Source organism: Lissotriton helveticus, chromosome 2_1 (assembly GCF_964261635.1).
Source record: "Lissotriton helveticus chromosome 2_1, aLisHel1.1, whole genome shotgun sequence".
NCBI lineage: Eukaryota > Metazoa > Chordata > Amphibia > Caudata > Salamandridae > Lissotriton > Lissotriton helveticus.
In genome coordinates this window covers 1,137,532,516-1,137,548,211 of record NC_136059.1, presented here as the reverse complement: position 1 = coordinate 1,137,548,211, position 15,696 = coordinate 1,137,532,516, and the positions used below count along the sequence as shown (strand labels likewise).

Sequence of the window (15,696 nt, the reverse complement as noted above, 5' to 3'; positions counted from 1 at the left end):
ACTCTCCCCTCAGCTTACAGATCACTGCAGAACCAATGGTTTTCAGACAACCCACCTGGTAGCTGTAACTGCAAACAGTCATGTTTTGGTAAGACTTTAATTGCGACAAAACGCTTGCTCAGATAGAATGCCTCAAAAGCTGGCTTTCCGCAGGGCGGGCAGAGACTGCATAGTTTTATACAAGCTGTGACATATACTTCGCCTTGTGATGCTATCTCATAGTGCCTTGGAACGACGACAAACTTGTGTGCACTCAAATCCTAGCCCTCTAATCTGCACTGACTGCTTGCCAACAAAACTTGGAAGGGAGCTCTAGATACCTACTCCACCCACCTCGTGCCTCAACCACAGCCCAATCACCAACTTCAGAAAAGGCGGCCAAAGCGTTACCACCGTTCATAGAAACTGAGAAAATCCTAAAAATTGAGTTTGCCAACAAGTGGCAGATTTCAGAATGTCATCCAAAGATGGCTGCTGCGGATCAACACTCCCCTTATAGGTCTTACACCGGTTTCACCCGGCCTGTTTGTATTCTCCGGCGTAAACTTTCTCCCTTAAATAGTGCCTCTTCATACTAAGCCAGAAGCCTAGAGAGTGTTACGAAAACAGCTTGGAGCCTGTCTGCGTTCAGCACTTTAATGTCTGTTTACAATGCCTTATTGCTGCAGGGTGGAAACAATATTTTTTTAACAAGTTCTTAAGACCAAACCAAACGTTAAAGCATATCCTGCGGTAGGTCTGCTTGCCAATTACTCCAAGTAAGAGTGTACGGCATATAATTACCCATGACATGGGGACAGGCAATACTTGTTACAATATACACACTTACAACAGACACAACAAAGCCTTCCAGACTGCACGACAGCAGATTTAAACTCACTGAGTTTATGGAAAACGTGGCACTCAAAATATGTCCTACCATGACCTTTTAAAAAAAGCGAAGAATTTCTGATTCAGCGATATTAAAACACTGAGTGAAAAAAGTATTCCAGCAGCACCAATTCGCACATAAATACTTAAACTTGATTTTATTTGACTTAAAAGCCTCTGATTAGATATGTTGTTTGAATAATGGCACCACTCCGAATCAAAGAGATTCTTACCTAATTTCACTGATAATTACAAGAGGATAAAAAAAGCAAAAGTGGAATGCTATATTCATTCAGTTCTTTAAATATCGTTGCAAAACAAGCACAAATTTGACTTAATGGTATCCCACCGCAATTTAACACTCCAGTAAACGACCACAGCACGCACACAAAACAAGTGTGTAGGCTAACGCTAACATATACAAAGTCAGCTTTATAAAACCACCCAGGCACCTATTTTGTGTATCTCATTGCTGTATTTTCTAAGAATTTCTAATGAAGCATGAAAGTGGGATCATCATTTTCCAACTCCAACTCACAGTAAAATGCCAAGGATTCCAATTTTCTTGAGTTTAAAAAGGCATATCTTAAAGTTCTACTGAAATTAATTTGCTTCACTTTAAAACACAGATGAAAGTACAAAACAACTAAAATATCTCCTCCCAGCTGTACATCCAACGGTCCACTCGTTGGTAGAACAATGTTCATGGAAAGAAGGCTTAAAATGGAAAAAGAAAACAGTAATTTAGAATGCTGAAACGTTCCCTTAGGTTTAAAAACCAGAACATCGCCCAGCTCGTGCATTATGTTTTTAGCTTGTCATCGGATAGATTACTGCACGAAAAAAGTTGCAAAATTATAACCTTCAAAGAGACAGTGGGACATGCTATTATGATTTTTTTTAAACACACTGCTCTAAATGCTGGCATTCTGGCCACAGTGTGATGAACTTCAGAACCTTTGTAATATCTTTTGACAGGTAACATGAACAGATCAAGACTCAATGGACATAAAACGTGCCAGCTATATTTAGACTTGCAAATAAATATTTTAAAATCATTAAAAAAAAACATGCTGTCTAGTTTTTTTGCATACTGTGGAGTAGCCTCTTTGTGAGGTGATGTTTGCACCAGTGTGTGTAACATAATGGCCGTTTCTTCTTCACTTTTCGCTGGCATGTGATTAGAAGATTTCTTCCAAACATCCAGAATACAATGACATTGTGATTCTTGGTTCACGATTAGGCAATGTGGAACATCTCAAAACACAATATAAAAACAGGAGATTTTCCTTACCTTTCCTGCCCCTAAGATCATCTGCGGATTCCTCCACTCTGCAGTTCAGCTCTGACCCTCCAACCAATGTCTCTTCTGTCCAGAGCCCTTTTGAAGCTGATATCTAGAGAAAAAGTAAAATTGGAAACAATTCTATCATATTTATTAATACACATCTGACATTACATTCTTGATATAGGATTAAAATTGCCGGGCAAAGCAACCGATCACCAAAATTGGGCCAAAACACACATATTCTAAAGAGAATACATATTGTGTTGTACAGTACTCATGGAAGGCAAATTGTTGATGCATTTTGATTACCGAAAATGTATTATATTGTGTGCCTGTATACTGCACAGAGGTAAAAGCTTTGTGGCATCTATCTTGCTGTTCACTTCATGCTTTTTAGTGTGCCACCAAGGTTTGATGCTTATTAAAAGGATAAACTAGAGAGAAAATCATAGGTTGAGCAGAACTCCATGATGGCCTGTTTTTGTCAAGTTTCACATGATTTTGAACTTCTAATGTATTTGGAAGGTTTATCCAACGTTGCTATGCTCTCTGTGTCTCTAAGGTGGGGGCCATTTTACTGGCCTGGTTGTGTTTATAGTATCAGAGTTCTAAACGCTCCCCACTCTGCCCAGTTGACTAGTCACTGCAGACGTCTGAGTGACCCTCCATGTCCACAGAAGAGAAGTTTTAAATTGTGAGGTCACCAGAACCCACCCACCACCATCCACCAGTGAAAGCGGAAAAGGAAGAGAAAACTTCAAAATGTATTCTACTCAAAGTTCAAAATCAAGTGAAAGTTCCTATTAAAAAGCACCCATATTACCCCGACCCCAAAACAAAACATGATGCAAAAAGTTGATATAGACATTAAGGGGGTCATTAGGATGGCGGACGGACCTATCGTGAAACGGGACCACACGCCAAAAGGGGCGGATGTCCCGTGGGGCCATTAGGCTGCGCCCGCCACAGTGGTGGGCGCATCCTGCATTCCTGACATTGTGGCGGGCGGTGCACTCAGCACCGCCTGCCACAATGCCAGGAAGGCATGTCGTGCACTCCCATGCACAACATGACAGGCACCGCGTGGTGCCTGCCATGTTGTGCATGGAACTGCAGGCGGGTACCATAGGTACCCCCCATGTGCACCCCCCAGAGTCCCTGGGGGCCGGCAACGGACGAAAGTAGTGAATCTGCACCCCCTGTAAACACGCCTACACTTTTTTGGGAATTAACAAACAGTCTCAGGGGAGGAGCCAAGCAGGCATTCGAAATGGTCGCATAGTCGCTCGGCTCCGCGAGCCCTCTCTCCCCACACGCTTATCCTGCCGCATATCCTGGCCCACGGAGGCAGACTTTGATCAAGGAAAGACAACGAGCACCTACCGTTTGCTCCCGGAGCTCCTGCATGCCGCCGATCCCGGGAATTCTCCCCGACTGCTTTGCGGCCCACGCGATGGTGAGACCGGGGCGTTGATTAGGCGGGGCCTCCGGCCGCAACTGCAGCGCCAACGACCGTTGATGGCGGAGGGGAGCCTTTCCGGTGAGAGCCGCTGATCTGAAAGACCGCTGCCTGCGGTGAAACCCCGAACCGCATGACGGAGGCCCCCGAGGGGCGGTGTGGTGGCGAGGACTCGGAGGGGGCGCTTGGCTCCTGCCCCCTCCCCTAATCTTGTTGTCCGGGTATAGCCAGAGATCGCCCCCGATATAGGCGGGCGGCTCCCGGGGTCCGGCGGGAGTTTTAGCCTTTTGGTGGCTCTCCTTTCTGGACCCTGTCCCACAATCCGTTTGACCTGGGGACACATCTTGCGGTGCCCTCGCAGTGAGGCCTGGTCCCTGAATATGTGAGGAGGGACGGTGTTGATTGGATTAAGATGGCGGCTGGTGCCCTTCTTCACGGCTCACGTCCAGACCGGGCGGCTGTTACAGAGATGGAGCCGAGATACTTGCAACGCGCGACAGAGTTCACACCCCGGGACGTGTTGGCTGCCATAACAGTTTTGCACGAAACCATTGATTGTCACGCCCATGATCTAGGTGTACGGCTTGACGCCATTGTTGTTTCGCTGTCTGTGGAGGCCGCGGTTCTACTTCAGGGGTTGGCCAATGAACTTGATACTGCCATCATGGAGGAGGTCTTGGATCTTCGAGTGCCCTCTGGGCCGTTTGGAGACTGGACTCCTGTGCCCGTGCGACCCGTCTTGACTGCTCGTATGGCTATATCCCTGGGACACATCTCCGGCTGGCGGTTGGAGGTGGAGCGTTGCTTTCCTCCTTGGACTGGCCTGGATGTATTGCGGCAGTGGCCGGATTGTTTGACTTTCATCTCCTGGATGTTGCTACTTCTTGCCAGCTTTGGGAAGTTCATGGGACCGGCGTTGTTATTGCCTGATCTTCACTATCTATATTGGGATGGATTTAGATTATTATGCCCTTTTATGGCCTCGTCCCTTCCGGGCCCGCTCATCCTGTTTGGACCCTCAAGACTGTGCTCCACATTGATTACTGGGAGGACTTCAGGCAGTATCACCGACAGACAGGGTCAGGGATGAGATGGCTTACGACTTATTTGCTCTATTACTGTTAAACGATGCAGTGGGTATCTTCGACTGCTATTTCATTATTTTTATGCTCGTGATTTGCTATTTTTCCTCGTGGTATTGCTTCCTACGTGGGATTTCTGTAGTGTTGGGGTAATGGGCGGGGCCGGGCGGCGTGATGTGGGACCTCCTCCGCTTATATTTTAATTTCTTTTTCTTCTTCCCTTTCCTATCTTTCTATATTTCGGGTTCTCTTTGGGCGACAGGCACGTGGCTGGGGGGTAGGCCATGGCCTTCTGCGGGTGTGCAGGGTGGGGGGTTGCGGGTTGGGTGTTAGATCAGTATTTGTTTCTATGGCCCTTTAGTCTTTCTTCTCTTTTAAGTGTCGTCGTTGCCCATGTTTCCTGCGGGGTGTTTGGAGCGGAAGGGCGGGGTTTAGACTAGTTGCATGATGGGGTTGTGTTTTCACTTCTCCTGCCATTTGTATTTTACCCCCTGATGGGGCCCCCCCCGTATTGTCATTGTTCTTAATATCCTGATTCGTATACTATCGCGAGACTGGGAGTAACTGTGCGACACCTTTTCTTAGGTCTTTATTTGAAAATGAACCTTTTCCATCCTGACTCGAGCTGCTGTGTTCACTTCCAACTTCTGTACTGTTTTGATATTACCCTACGCTCTGAACTGTTGCCACTATACATAATGCTTGCAATGTCTGATTTTTCTAGCGGCCGGCCGTGATGGTTGTAGGCCCATCCTTGTAATCGTATTTGCTACTAATAAAGGTTCACAAAAAAAAAAACAGTCTCAGATTTATAGATATACTACTGGAGATGGCATGTGTCATTTTGGTTGTGTGAGTTGTATTTTACTATTTCCAAAATTTCATATTGTACAAACAGTGCATTCCCTAATTGGGAACGGTTACTTTGCAGGTGTACTTTTTTTTCTCCACAGTGGAAAATGTTTTCTACGTTTAGAAACCCCGTCTACTACACCCCACAAAAGCTTGGAGTGTGCCGTTTTTCTTCCCGTTCTGAAAGGAGATTTACTCCTGCACTTTGCTAGAGCAAATTGCAGACATTTCCCAAAGTGAGAAAGGGTCATACAGGGATTTGAGCATGTCCACAACCTCATAATTTGAGGAGCATGCACAAACTCAAGGCAGATCTTGGTTATTCCTCCCACTCCTTTCACAGGTATCAGAACAGGTGTCAAAGGGGATGGGGCAAGCAGGAGCTACTGGGCCCAACCATGGGGGTTGAGGCCTTTTACTCCTAATGTCCCGGGGCCCGACTTACTACAGACACAAACCAACTTGGCCAAGTACCTCTTCAGCACTTGATTCACAGTGGTAGCGTTGATCGAGCAGTCCAAGGCCTCTCAGGGAGGAGGTAGATACAGGGGGTGACTAAAGGCTTACAACTCAAAAGACATTCAATAGCAGCAATAAATGATTTTTCAGTCAAACACTTGGGGGGTCATTAGGATGGCGGGCGGACTTAGTCCGCCCGCCATCCCATCGGTGACTGAGACCGCCCGCCATAAGGGCGGGGGTCCTGTGGGGGGTATTAGGATGCGCCCGCCACTGCGGCAGGCGCATCCTGCATTTTTAGCATTTACATAAACAAAGCGGCAGGCACCGCGCGGTGCCTGCCGCTTTGTTTATGTAAATGCAGGGGGGTACCACAGGTACCCTCCGTGTGCACCCCCCACCTCTCCTTCACTCTGGGGGCCCGCAGGGGGCCCCCAGAGTGAAGACCGCATGCATCTCCGTGGCGGCGAGGCATCAAACCTAACCCATGGTAATATGGCTGGCGGTGTCTAATAGACACCGCCACCATATTAAACCTTTTCCGCCCCGGCCGCAAGGCGACTGGGGCGGAAAAGCGGCGGACGGTCTTTCCGTCCGCCGAGGTCCCCCCGACATACTAATATGGTGTGGGGTCATTTAGCTGAGGATGGCGGGCCGATTGCCCCCGCCAGGCCGGCGGTGGCTGCCGCCAGCCTGGCGGGAGCAATCTACCCGCCATCCTAATGACCCCCTGGTTTTTATTTTAAAAAAATGAGTATTTATTTACTAACACAAAGTAGAATAGCACATAAAGCACCAAACATGATACAGAGTGGCCATCAAGGCATATCATAAATTAAAAAAACAGCAGTAACCCTACAAAAACTACTTTTTCTCTCTTGAAGGACCTTATGAAACCCACACCGGCAGCAGAGCCTATCATCACTTCTAACATCCAGTGTGAGAAATTGGCCAAGTATTTTATTAGGAAGGTAGAACTTATCTATGCTAACTTTGGCCAGGACTCTAATTTAGAGGTGCCCATCAGTCACCCCTCGTCACTCCTACACTCTTTTCCCTGCTGTTGTTTGAAGAGCTCCAAACTCTATGAAACAAAGTAAAATCGGGTTCCCCTGATGACCCCCTCAGGCCCGACCTGTTCCATAAGTTTCAAGACTGTCTTTTCCCCATCTGTCTGAATTGATAAATCTTTTACTGACGTCAGCTTCTGCACCTATGTGGAAACATCCCAAAGTTATTCCACTACTGAAAAAAACTGCTTTGGATGAAAACGATGGATTTAGGCCCAGATCCTTGTACTGGGGTGAATGTATGACATTGTTCTACATTCTGTCCATCAACTGTGTTTTTTTGATGATTCCAAATCAGAAAATATTTGTTCCATTTCTCTGCTACATTTTCTTGCTAAAATCACGGAGTCTCACATTAATGCTATTCTAGCTAATTTTTGGGAGTAAAAAAAGAAACATATTTTGGATTCCTCTCAGAATGGCTTCAGACCTCAACATAGCATGCAATCCACACTGCTGGCGATTACTGAGCACCTGCGAGACTCGCTAGATGAGGACAGATCCTCGGCATCTGATTCTGCTTGATTTAAGCACAGCGTTTGATACTGTATCTCATGAGATTCTATTGCGATGTCTACAGGAGATTGGTATTGGCAGGTCGGCCTTAACTTGGTTCACTTCCTTTCTAAAAGAAAGATCCTCTCAGGTAGTTTCCTTTCCGTACAACTCCCAGGTTCACACGCTACACCATGGTGTCCCCCAGGTTCCGCATTGAGCCCAACCCTGTTCAACATCTACATTCTACCATTAGCTCAGGTGGCTAAAACCTGGGGGATCATGCTATTACCCTATGTAAATGATACCCAGCTTGTGATCTCTTTCTCCAACAACTCTACACAGAACCTAGCTGAGAGGCCGATGACGGAGGACCCGCCACTGAGAGCCCGTGGGTGGCAGTCCCACCCCCATCGGAACCATGTAATCCACGGGCCATATTACCACGGCGGGCGGATGGTTGGCAGTCAGAAAGACTGACCGCCAGGCATCCGATGGGCTCCTTGAGCCCGCCGGTGCGTCGAAGGGACATCCAATCCCTAAAATGGTGGTGTGCCTACCAGGCACCACCATAGGGATTATGATGTCCCTTTCTGCCCGCCTTTTCATGGGTGGGGAGCCCACCATGAATCGGATGGCGGAAAAGGACTTTGGGGGCCAGTAGCGGGCCCCCCTGCCGTAAGCTGTGGGTGGTGCCTGCCATGTAGTACAGGGATAGGTAGTGTATCCCCTTTTTGCATTGCGGCGTGTGCTGTAGCCAGCAGCACCCAACGCAATGCAAAAGAAGGACATTGCGACTGCTGTGGTGGCGGTCGCATCGTAATACTTCTGTCTGGACTGCAGACAGCCTATTGGGCAGTCCTGTTTACGATAGTGTGGTGGGCGGACGAAAGTCTGCCCACCATCCTAACCAGCCCCTAAATTGCAAGATTACATGGTGGTAATTGCAGAGTGGTTGACGGCCAATTTCCTACAGTTAAACTCTAGCAAATCTGAAATTCTTCTCTTAGGGAGAGATATCCATCGATGGGGCAACCACTGGTTGCCCCCCTCTTTAGGCCCACCCCCCCAGCCCAAAATGGCAGTTAAAAATCTGGGTGACAGGATTGACAGTAACTTGACCTTTGAAGCTCAGGCAAAAATCGGTGGTCACAATGAGAGAGACCTTTCCTTCCCAACAACGGAGTTTACAAACAGGATAATTGTACAAAGGTGTGATGCACAACTATGCAGTAGTAATTGCTAGGTACGCATACATTTTCAGTCATAAATTTGCCTTTGTGAACTGGTCTCACAATCTCAATATATTATGGCATAGAGGAGCAGAATGTAAATATTCATGTATCTCTTTTATGTTTTGTTTTTGAGAAGTGCAGTGTGACATGGGACAACAGGTCAAAAGAACACAACAACGTTCCTAGTATTTTAGGGACACATGCATCAAAGTTGCATTCTGCGATTACCGAATAGCTATTTTAAGAAATCGCTATTTGGTACGCGCAAAATGCAACGCATCTAAACAGTCTGTACCAGAAACACGGCGCCGGGAAACTAAAGGAGGGGGATTTGCGTTACTAAGACGAAACACTCCGTGAATAGAGGCACACCCGCCCTATCACGAAGACCTATCTCCTCCCGGTTTTCACTCAACTTGTGAAAAATCGAGATCTATGCTAAACTTTATAAATCGGCCGTCTATGGAGAGTGCGAAAATTTGGAAATCCTTAGCTCACCCAGACCGGGCCACAGCTCATTAAAATAACTAAGAATCGCAACCTCTTTTTCCCGACAAGAACCAGAGTCTACACACTGACCGGCTCTTTCGCGCCTTTATATTTTGGTGTTTCCGACTTAAAACACTTATCATATGAGCCATCTTTTCCAGCCCTGAAGATTCGCAGTTGTTCCCTGCGATGAAACACGTGTTGGCTTATGTTTTGGGAACATTAAACAGAAAATGAATATATGAACGGACTATAGATCTTATTACAGCTTCTTTTTGTGCTCTTGATCACTGAACTTTGAATACTCACTATGTGTTTGGATTGCTGCAATTATATTGACCATTGTATTTAACTACGTTTTATTATCATACCATACAATTTGTGTTTAGTGCAGGGGCGTTGCAGTTCTAATTGATACAGACCAGTTTTCTGATCTAATTGAGTGGTTGGGAGGTTTTACCACTCGCCCCATTGCCTACACTGTTCACTTTGCTAATATACACCAATCAGCGGTTACCCAGGTGTGCGCCATATTACTCTGTAGCACTAAAAGACCTCTTAGTTGTTGCATCTAAACAGGCTGCAAATAGCGATTCTCTAATTGCGATTCTTTAAGAATCGCAAACGCAATTAGGGAATCGCTATTTGCATTTGAGACTCCGTTCTTTCCTATGGGCCTCAAGGCCCATAGGTCGGAATGGGTTTGCAGTTCCTAAATTGCATTTACCTAATTGGTAATAGCAAATTAGGTAATGCAAAGGCAAGGGTGCCCGGGGGCCTAAGGCACCCCTGAGACCCCCCTAACAAAAAGGTGCACATGTAAGGCACACACATGCACTAGGGGCATGGCATGTGTGCGCCACATGGCACTTTGAAAAATGCAGTTTTGTGCATTTTTTAAAGTATGCACATATTAGCATCAACTTGAAGTTGATGCTAATTAGCGTTTCCTAAATGCACAGTTCACATTTAGGAAACGTTTCTTGCATTTGCATTAGGGAATCGCAAATTGCGATTTTTGCATGCGCAATTTAGGTAATCCCAAGAAATTGCGACTACCTAAATTGTGAATCCCAAAAACGTTCATGCATTGCAAAAGGCCATTTTGCGATCGCAAACGGCCGAGTTTTCCGAATCGCACTGTTTACGATCGCAAAATACCTTGATGCATGTGCCCCTTAACCGCATGCGCGCTAGCGGTTTTCCCGCTGTGCGCTGACTTTTGCGGAAAACCGCGTTACATGACGAGCTCAGCTCGTCATGAGCGTACGAGAGGCGTAACTCATGACGAGCTGAGCTCGTCATGAGCGTAGAAGGAGTTAATGCTTAATATTGCAGAGCTAGACTGTAAGCTGAAAACAGCCATGGAAAATGTGTTAATCTTAGTACCTTATGTACTGACCAGGCACAGATAGTCAGTCTTACGCTCTCCAAGAAGGTGTGGGTTGTCTCACCAACGAAATCTGAAACTTAGGGGGTCATTAACCATACCCCCGGGAATCCAGACCACCCGCACTTGGGATGCGCCCGCCACACTGGCGGGTGCATCGCGCATTTGTAACATTGTGGCGGGCGGTGCTGAAGGCACCGCCCCCCGCAATGCCACAAAAGCAAGTTGTGCCTTTCAATGCACAACGTGACAGGCATCGCGCGGGGCCTGCCACGTTGGACATTGAAATGCAGGGGGGTACCATAGGTACCCCCATGTGCACCCCCCAGAGTCCCTGGGGGCCCGCAACGGGCCCCCGTAAGTGATTTCTGCATGCCTTTGCCACGGAAAGGCATGTTTCCGCCCCCATTCTAATATGGCTGGCAGTGTCTAGCAGACACCGCCACCATATTAAACTCTTTTCCACCCAGTCTTTCCGTCCCCTGCGGACCCTCCAGCCTTCATAATATGGCGGGGGTCTTTCCTGTATGGATGGCGGGCAGATCGCCCTCGCCGGGCCGGCGGTAGTGGCCGGCGGTGACTACCGCCGGCCCGGCGGGGGGCGATCTGCCCGCCATCCTAATGAGCCTCTAATTTTGGGTTGAACAATTCATTTGATAGCACAATTTCCTAAAAATATATATAGGATAAAAAGTGTCCCATTAAAAAACACAGAAAGCAGCACATGCAGGTTTCTGACCTCTCATGTGCGTTGTACCCCTGGTCATATCACACCTCCACCTTGCCGCCCACTGTTTTATTAGTAGGGAAATTTGAGATTAACACCCTCCGAATCGTATTGACTAAGCTATGTACACGAGTTTAATATTTGATTTGAAAAATTACTTCGGAGCTTGTGTAGCTGATGAGCTGGCTTTTTACGATTACCTATTGTACAGTTTTCATGAGGGCAACTTCAGTGGTGTAACTAAACTTGAATGGGCGCCCCTGCAAAGTACATTCACGGGCCCCCCAGTCCGGAACTCTCAGGTCAGGGACCTAACAGTACCATAGGGGACCCCCGGAGCTCCCATACCCCCCGCCCTGTGCTGCGGGGGCTTTTGTTACATCACTGGGTAACCTCTTCCAGTGGTTGACTTGAAAAAAGTATAGGCACTGCTCTGAAAATGGAATGCAAGAGGACTGACGATTTCAGACTCGCAAGAGAATTCCCTAGGGTTCCATTTCATGAGTAAAATATGTGTACTCAAGAGGAAACAATTAGTGATACTGACTTAGATTTTCATCTGTTGTAAATTTGTCAAATCTTGATTATCCTCATGCAAAACATGCCACAGACTCGAGGTTTGCTGTGATTTCATACTAGAGCCTCAATTACAAAAGACCAATTTTCTTTAACCAGATACTTGCTCAACTGTTAAACAAAAAAAAGGATGAAATCGAGACACTGCATTGAAACCTATGAAGACAGAAGCTCAAAAACATTACCATAAACCTATATCGGGGTCTAGGTCTCGTAGTTGGATGTGCCTCAACGAGGAACAGTATTTTAAACACGGAGAAATGCGAAACATGTGCTTATGTGTAAACAAACATACCCTTTCTATAGTTGTGCTCAAAGAAATGCTTTTAAATGTGAGTAAATTAGAATGCACAAATGTTTTCTAGAACACCATAGTGAATTCTAAAAAGATGGAAATTCAATCGAAATGTATAAGAAAGCCTATGCTACAGTTAATTCAATAATTTTCTTTTATTTTTTTGCTTGAAGTTCCACAATTAAGGTGGAAAAGAGCACCATTTTTACTGCAACAAGAAAGGAACTTAGGCATATTCATCAGATGTCCACACCTTCTGTATTCCCTCTGTAATGTAGAGGACGTGTACATCTCATCCTCCACATTCAGCAAGAAAATCCTTCTGGTGTGTTTACCATGCAGTCTTTTATTTTAGTTTTTGAAATGACGGCATACGAGGAAAGAGCTTCCCTTGCGTCCCAACATTACCGCGGCCCGTGCAAGTAAGAGCAGTCGGGCGTTGAGGCTTGGTGGGGGGTGGGGTTGGTAGGAGTGGACGGAATTCGACAGATGACCACAAGGAAAAATTAAATAATTTTCCCTCGTCACCGTCTGTCGAAATCCCCCCCACCCACCACCCCACCGCTATTACCTGCACGGGCCCCACGGCTGCAACATTATTTTTTTAGGTCTCGCTGGCGTTGCAGCGCGAAGCGCTGCCGCCAACGAGACTTATAGTCACCGTGTTTGCCTCCAAGGGAGACAGACCTGGAGACAAGCCTGTGCACGAGCCGATTGTAGTATGGGCACGAGCCGATTCAGGTCTGTGAACGAGCTTCACAGTGGAACAGCTTGTGCGCTGCAAGTAACAATTATCACAGCATGAGACCCCACTTATCACAGCATGTCAACAGGCGCCCCAGGCTGCTGGAGCACTCAACTATAATTAATGTGCAGTTGAGTGCTCCAGCAGTGTGGGGCGGCTCTCTGCATGCTGTCATAATTATCACTTTGGGGCCTCATGCTGTGATAATTAGGGCGGCATGCTCTATTTGCAGCACTGAACATTTTCAAAGAAGGCGAAGCAGTGACATTCATTGGAGACACTCACCCTCATGCCCTCACCCCCTCACCCCTCACACACCTCCTCACCCTCACACACCTCCTCACCCTCACACCCTCACCTTCACACCCCCTCACACACACCCTCACCAGCACAGCAAAACACAACACAACACAGCACAGCACAGCAAAACACAGCACAGCACAGCAAAACACAACACAGCACAGCACAGCACAACACAGCACAGCACAGCAAAACACAGCACAGCACAGCAAAACACAGCACAGCACAACACAACACAGCACAGCAAAACACAACAGCACAGCACAGCAAAGCACAGCACAGCACAGCAAAACACAGCAAAACACAGCAAAACACAGCACAGCAAAGCACAGCACAGCAAAACACAGCACAGCAAAATACAGCACAACACAGCACAGCACAACACAACACAACACAGCACAACACAACACAGCACAGCACAACACAACACAGCACAGCAAAACACAGCACAACACAGCACAACAAAGCACAGCACAACACAGCAAAACACAGCACAGCACAGCACAGCAAAACACAGCACAGCATAGCAAAACGCAGCACAGCACAGCAAAACACAGCACAGCAAAACACAGCACAGCACAGCAAAACACAGCACAGCACAGCAAAACACAGGACAGCACAGCAAAACACAGGACAGCACAGCAAAACAGCACAGCAAAACAGCACAGCAAAACAGCACAGCAAAACACAGCACAGCACAGCAAAACACAGCACAGCAAAACACAGCACAGCACAGCAAAACACAGCACAGCACAGCAAAACACAGCACAGCAAAGCACAGGACAGCACAGCACAGCAAAACACAGCACAGCACAGCAAAACACAGCACAGCAAAACACAGCTCAGCAAAACACAGCACAGCACAGCAAAACACAGCACAGCACAGCAAAACACAGCACAGCAAAACACAGCACAGCACAGCAAAACACAGCACAGCACAGCAAAACACAGCACAGCACAGCAAAACACAGCACAGCACAGCACAGCAAAGCACAGCTCAGCACAACCAAGCACAGCACAACCAAGCACAGCACAACCAAGCACAGCACAACCAAGCACAGCACAACCAAGCACAGCACAGCCAAGCACAGCACAGCCAAGCACAGCCAAGCACAGCACAACCAAGCACAGCACAACCAAGCACAGCACAACCAAGCATAGCGTAATAAAGCACAACAAAACATAGCATAACAAAAAATAGCATAACAAAAAATAGCATAACAAAAAATAGCATAACAAAAAATAGCATAACAAAAAATAGCATAACAAAACACAACAAAACATAGCATAGCATAACAAAACATAGCATAGCATAACAAAACACAGCATAGCATAACAAAACACAACATAGCATAGCATAACAAAACCTAACATAGCATAGCATAACAAAACACAACATAGCATAGCATAACAAAACACAACATAGCATAGGATAGCAAAACTAAACAGAGCATAGCATAACAAAACAAAGCACAGGATAGCAAAACAAAACATAGCCTAACAAAACATGGCATAACAAAACATAGCATAGCAAAACATATAATAGCATAGCAAAACATAGCATATCAAACACAACAAAACATAGCATTGCAAAACAAAGCATAGCATAGCAAAACATAGCATAGCATAACAAAGCATAACAAAGCATAGCATAGCATAACAAAACATAGCATAGCATAACAAAACATAGCATAACAAAACATAGCATAACAAAACATAGCATAACAAAACATAGCATAACAAAACATAGCATAGCAAAACAAAGCATAGCATAGCAAAACACAACACAACACAGCATAGCATAACAAAGCATAGCATAACAAACACAACAAAGCATTGCATAGCATAACAAAACAAAGCATAGGATAGCAAAAAAACATAGCATAGCATAACAAAACAAAGCATAGAATAGCAAAACAAAAATTGCATAGCATAACAAAACAAAGCATAGAATAGCAAAACAAAACATTGCATAGCATAACAAAACATAGCATAACATAACAAAACATAGCATAGCATAACAAAACAAAACATATCATAGCCTAGCAAAACATAGCATACCAAACACAACAAAACATAGCATAACAAAACATAGAAAAACAAAGCATAACACACACAACCACACACACACAACCACACACACACAACCACGCACACATAACCACAACCACACACACAACCACAACCACACACAACCACACACACAACTATCTATCTATCTATCGCCCTCACTCTGTCTATCGATCTATCGCCCTCACTCTGTCTATCGATCTATCGCCCTCACTCTGTCTATCTATCGCCCTCACTCTATCTATCGGCCTCAGTCTATCTATCTAATCGCCCTCACTCTGTCTATCTATCGCC

At 46.1% G+C, this 15,696-nt stretch overlaps 1 protein-coding gene across 2 annotated transcripts in view; it reads right to left on the bottom strand.

Moving 5' to 3' along the window:
* Nucleotides 1–15,696, bottom strand: part of BNC2 (basonuclin zinc finger protein 2) — a 1,233,205-nt gene that overhangs the window by 1,097,916 nt on the left and 119,593 nt on the right. For both annotated transcript variants that reach the window (XM_078675980.1, XM_078675981.1), the window contains exon 2: nucleotides 2,165–2,267. The gene's annotated coding sequence lies outside the window, so the exon portion shown is untranslated. The remainder of the gene's footprint in view (nucleotides 1–2,164; nucleotides 2,268–15,696) is intronic.